Source organism: Nannospalax galili, unplaced genomic scaffold, assembly GCF_000622305.1.
Source record: "Nannospalax galili isolate Female #2095 unplaced genomic scaffold, S.galili_v1.0 scaffold278, whole genome shotgun sequence".
Classification (NCBI taxonomy): Eukaryota; Metazoa; Chordata; class Mammalia; order Rodentia; family Spalacidae; genus Nannospalax; species Nannospalax galili.
The window spans coordinates 7,267,359-7,273,935 of record NW_008347536.1 but is presented as its reverse complement, the minus strand read 5'-3'; positions in this window follow the sequence as shown (position 1 = coordinate 7,273,935).

Sequence of the window (6,577 nt, the reverse complement as noted above, 5' to 3'; positions counted from 1 at the left end):
CTCGAGGGGGACCACTCCCTGAAAGGAAAAACGGGCGAGAAAGAGGAGACGGAGCCCAAGCAAGTCCACTTGTCAAGGGTCGCTTTATTGTATTGCAAGCTTTCCTTATATACAGTTTGTATTTAGAAGGGGTTGAAGAAGTTGGTCAAGAGGTTACAGCATTTTTATGGGTATGGGGTGGGGGAGCTGAGCAATTTAGCAACGTGACTGACCACCAGGTGTTCCAAGAGATTACTGCATGACTTATCTTTTCCGAGAACTGTTTGCAAGGGGAAGAGAAAGATAACCTTGCCATAAATTCTTTCTCAAGGTTACTAGTGCAGGCAGAATGTCCTGCTTAAGTCAACTGTTTGTAGAGCCATATTATATTTTTTGGTAATGAATGTTGTTTCTCCAGCTCCCGACACTTGGTGGTCATTGGGGGTCACAGGATCAGGGTGCATCACATACATTATCTCTTACGCTTTCTTTCCAATACCACAGGATCAGGGTGCAACACCTACATTATCTCTTATGCCTTCTTTCCAATACCATTTCCCAAAGTGTTATTTATAATGCTCATTTCTTTCTTACTGCATTATTTTATATATTTTCTTTCCTAAAATATCTTGTTCCTTAATCGACATCCTAACAAAAACACTCAAAAAATTCCAATGATTGCTACAGAATTTGCATCTAATAAATGCATGCTAAATTAAAGAGGAAGATGTCTAAGTAATCATGTGCTCAATCACTGTATTTTGAGCATTATATGCTATGCAAAGCATCAGGTTCTAGAGATCAAGCAGTCAATAAAAGATATAAACAGATATAAAATAAGGGAGTTTGTGAGTTGATGGGAACAAAATATTTTATTCTATCAATTCAATTGAGTAAAATAATTTGGCATAAAGGTAATTTTATTTTGCTACTGTGCCAAATTATCATAAATTTAGAAACATAAAACACCACATTTGCATGATGGATACTTATCCCATTTTTGTAATTACATTAATTTGTTGTGTGAGAGAGTAACACATAAGTATCAAAGTGTGTGTATGTGTGTATGTGTGGGTGTGGGTGTGGGCGTGGGTGCATGTGTGTGCCTGAAGAGGTCAAAGAAAAACTTACAGGAATGAGTTTTCTTTTACCATGTGAATCCTGGGGATCAAACAGGTCATAAAGCTTGGCAGCAGGTGCTAGTCCCCAGTGAACCCCTTATGTATGAACACTTGTGTTCTTATAGTTCTGGAATAAACCAATAAATAATAAGTTTAAAGGTACTCAAATCAAGGTGTTAGCATGCTGAGAAGTTTGAGGGGAAAATCCATTTCCTATATATTCAAGTAATTACCCTCTTTTTACCTGGGTTGTTTTATTTTTAATTTATTTTCTTTCATGTATACGAATCTTTTGCCTGCATGTATGTAAGTGGGACCACACATGTACAATGCCTGCAGAGGCCAGAAGAGGGCATCATGTCCTCTGCCCAATTTAATGTAGGAGAAAGAGAGAGAGAGAGAGAGAGAGAGAGAGAGAGAGAGATTGAGAGAGAGAGAGTCTAATTTGTGTCCCAAAATGTCCAATGTGGGTTCATCCACTAGGCCCACCAAGATTCCCATCTATGTAAGATACTGCCTTTTCCTTTCCAGTAGCCATCAGTTGTCAAAAGTTCCTTAGGGTGGATTGGGATTTCTTACCCACTTTACCATGTCCTTGCTTGGATTCTGTATGGGTTTGAGACTGAATAGGACTTGTGTATGCTGTCACCGTTGCTACAGGTTCATATGAATAACTGACAAGATTTCTGGAAGACTGTTTCCTTGTGGTCATCCATCCCCTCTGGCTCTTACAATGCTTCTGCCTCTTTTCTGCAATGATCCCTGAGCCTTGGGAGGTGGTTTGAAATAAGTGTCCTGTTCAGGAATAAGTACTTTGCAGCATCTTGCTTTCTGCACACTGGCCAGTTGTGGGTTTCTGTGTTAATCACCATAAGGAAACTTCTCTGTTGAGAGTTGAGAGATGCATTCATCCTATGTGTAGAGGTTGTACTGAAGATTTATCACCTAGGTTAAGAGTTTCACAGACCCTTATTATCTGCATGTGACCAATTCTGGAACTTTGTAATAGTATCCATCTGTTGCAAAATGAAACTTCTTTGAGGGGTGAACTGTACACTTGTATTTATATATGAGGGTGCATATTTAGAATATAGTAAGGAATTGCATTGGCTTCTTTCTCTAGCCGTGTTTATTTGGCTATGTTTATAGTGCAACACAACCCTCTTCCCATCGAGTGGGACCTAATTTCAATTAGACAGCTGTTGATTACCCACAAAATAAAAGTGCCACTACTGTATCAATAATGATAGTTTGCTGGGCCAGTCATTGCTTATTAGGCTTTATAGCTGTGTAGGACCATTGATGGTTTTCCGCCTAGCAGCTTGAATATATCCTCTGATACCATGAGGGCTAGTCTTCCAGGAGGAGGCTTTCAGGTCTGTTCCAACTCCATTGCTCCAAGTTCTGTGTCCAATGTGTGGTATGTCTTCAGTAATAGGGTCTTACTTTCAAGTTATGGTAGGCAAAGACTGTGACAACAGCCTGTGTTACTTTAGCAGTCTCTTGGACTACCCTGACCAATAATTCAAAGGGAAGTTTCTTCTGTGCAGTGTCTACTACGGTTTTTGTTTGATTGCCTTCAGTTATACACATGCAGTCACGCATTCATTTTATGTGTATATTAAGTAGAACTTTGAACTAATACATTTCCCTCTGGTATTTCATATCATCTATTATTTTTCTCTCCCCTTACTCCCCCTGTATAACCCTCATTACTCCCTCTCCAGTTAAAGTGCCTCCCCTCTTTCTCATTCCCTCCTTAGTAACTCCTGTTTCCTATTCTCCCCCTTTCTAGAGCTCCTTTTTCCCCTTGATTTCTTTCCATTTTCCTGGTTTCTGGGATTACATCAGGATGTAGACTCACATCTAGGGATTTGGAACTAAGCTCCACAAATGAGAGAGAATATATGCCACTTGTTTTCCTGAGTCTGGGTAAATAAACACTCTTAGTATAACAGTTTCTAGTTTCACCATTTGCCTGAAAATTTGATGATTTCTTTGTCATTACCACTGAGTAGAACTCCTTTGTGTAAATGTACCACATTTTCATTATCCATTCATTAGTTGAGGGACATTTAGGTTTTTTTTCAATTTTTTAGTTATTGTAAAAAAAAAAAAAAAAAAAAAACCAACAACGAACATAGCTGTGCAACTATCTCTGCTTTAGGACGAGTCTGTGGGGTATATGGCAAGGAGTTGTGTGACCAGATCATATGATAAATTTATTTTTAGTTTCTTTAAAACCACTGATTTCCACAGTGGTTGTACCAGTTTGCTACCTCACCAATAGTGGATGAGTTTTCCCTTTTCCACAGTCTTTACTTTGACATTCTGACTCATTGAGTTTTCTTCATTTCTCTATGCTTTGGGTGTTTATATATTACTGCCTTGATGAGTGTCATAATAAGGAAAAATATGTATCTACCAAAATGCATAATGTCTGAGTTATACAGTATGAATAAGTTCTAGAGCTTTACGGAGCAACATTGTCCCTACAATTGACAATATTACATTGTACAAAAGAAAGGTAAGTTGATAAATCTCAGGTAACTGTCCTTAGCAAAATAAAGCAGGGCTTTTGAAAGGACTGTAACTTGATGTCATTTTCTTTCTCAAAGTCTTCAACTGTGATGGTAGTGTAGATACCTATAACAATTGAAATCAATCCTTAATAAAAATTTAAACTTGTTACTTTGTGGTGAGTAACTGTCTATAAAATGAAAAAGTGATCATGAAAATTATGGCAAATCTCTCCTCCAGACATCTTAAAAACTAGGTGCTATTAATGTCTGAACATTATTAAAATCTGTCTCTTTCAATTACAGAGAAATAATTTTAATTAAATCACTTCAATTACAATACTTAGTGACTTGGACATCTTGTACCTCATGCAATTTTGATTAACTATGGAGGGACATTTCCCAGAATATCTTCTCATTTACCATTTATTAGTAAAAATAGTAATGTGAGATCTGTCGAGTTATATCAACCAGTGTAGGAAAAAGAACATCAGGAGAGAACAGAAGGCCAAAATTCAAAATCTATGATTTCTTAAGAAAATGCACACATATGTATGTGCACACATGAAGCATGTACACTAACAAACATACACATGTGCACACACACACGTGCACATATATAACTTTTGCAGCCTTTGCAGCCCTATGACTTTTGTCTGCTCCTTTCACACAGGATGTCACATCTAACAGAAGATTTTGGAGAAATAGCCATTTTTATTTTGGTTCTCTAACCATTCATAAACCAATGAATAATTTTTAGTCACTCAACAATGCAATAGAGGAAGAACTTGTAAATTTCCCAACACATTTCCTAAGTTTCTACCAACTTGTGACTCAGATGACTATTCTCTTGATAAATGCATCTGGTTATACTGAGCACTGTTTCTGTGCTACTAAAATCTCCCTTGCTCACAGACTCTGGGATGCTGAAAAGTTCATCCCAGAGTCTAATGTCAGCATGACTGCATGGTTAAGATCTATCCATGGATGAAAATTTCAGAAAATAGAATAACCAACTGTTAGTTTCTTTTCATATTTCATTGATATATTATATCATTTTCATTGATTTCCATATCGTCTTTTAAAATTTTTTTATTGCTGAGTATGGCACTCCTGAGACAGAGACAGGATCTCTGTGAAGTTGAGGCCAGCTTGGTCAACATGGTGAGTTCCCCGCCTGCTGGGGTTACAGGGAGACTGTCTCAACAAAAGATGCATATGTATTTAAGAATGTCACATAATGTATTTGATTCTTATCCTCCCACCCAGCTCCTCTTAGATCTACTCCCACTTTCCCGCTCCCCCTACTTCATGTTCTTTCTTTATTCTCCATCTATTCCAATATGCATTACCCAAATACTCCTGGGTGTGGGACCTGCCTTACATTGTGGTTGACCTATGGGTGGGTCACACACTTAAAGAAAACAGACTCTCCCTCTCAGATCCAGCTACTCAGCTAGGAGTGAAGGTTTGTGCCCATCTCCCCTTGAGTTTTAACCTGCCTTGTGCATAATGTCACAATTGCTGTGATTTCATCTGGGTAACTGTCTTGATGTTTGTAAAACACCAGTTCCCTGTGGTCAGTCACTACCTCTTACAATCTTTCTAAGCTCTCTTCCATGACGATCCTTGAGTTTTTATGGAAGGGGTGTGATACGGATGTCCCATTTAGGGATGAGTACTCTGCAGTCTCTTATTCTCTACGCACTGACCAATTGCCTTCTGTTATAAGAGGAAATTTCTCTGATTATGAAAGATGGGTAATATATGGGTATAGCAATAATTCATTAGGACTCATTTTACTAATAGTAAAATTTTAGTGACATGCTCTCCCTTGGGACCCATGATCTATGTTTTTAGCCCTGATATAGTGCAAGGTATGGGTTTCATTCCATGGATTAGCCCAAAGAAAAATTGGAGTGTGGTGGGTTGCTGCCATAGCATCTATGCCAGTATTCTCTTAGTGGGCATAGCTTACCAAGTCAGTTGTTACTGTAGCTCACAAGATTCCCAGCTGGATAAAGTAAAGGTTACTTTTTTCCTTGGGTAGCATGCATATAGCACCTTCCAGCACTGTGAAAGCTAGTCAGTAAGAATGAAGCTTCCAGATCAGTGCCTAATTGATTTCTCCATATTTCCATACCTTTTACTTACCTATTTCAATCTTGGTGTATTCTGCAGGGATGTTATTTTCATTCATTTTCGACTTATTTCAGGTGAAACTTGAATAAACTTATATTTATTTTATTCTCATACAAATTTTAAACTATATATTCATCTCCAAATTTTAATATAAGCATTAAATTTTTAAACGTTTTCTTTCTTATTTTATGTGTATGAGTGTAAGTACACCCATGTTATGCAATGCCCATGGAGATCAGAAAAGAGCATTGGATTCACCTGGAACTGGAGTTACAGATGGTTGTGAGCTGCCATGTGGGTTCTGTGAGTCGAGCTCAGGTCCTCTGCAAGGGCAGCAAGTGCTCTTAACCTCTGGGGCATGCCTTAAGCTCCTCCGGGTGATACATAAACACATTGACCCATGGACATTCTCTTCAATTTCCTTCATCCTATTATTGCTCAACTCCCAAGTCCCAAATTAGTAAATGGATACATGATTCAGAGAAAATCTATTACCATGAAGGTAGAAATGAAAAAGAAGTCAAAGGAAAAAAAAATGCTTCTGGAACAACTCCAAAGGTATTTATCCCTTACTTCGAGCGCCATCTAATTCATATTGGAATTTAATACCTGTATTTCATGAGAGCACTATGAGAATGATTCATATATTCTTCATCTCTTTTTTACATTACTTCAGTCTTTTAATAGGTAAACAAGGTAATCATTTTCAAAGCACATGTTTTCATGCTTACAACAATTATCATACAAATTCAATGTTCAAATATAAGAAACAGTGACATGTAGCTCATTGACACATGCTAAAATATATAAAGACAC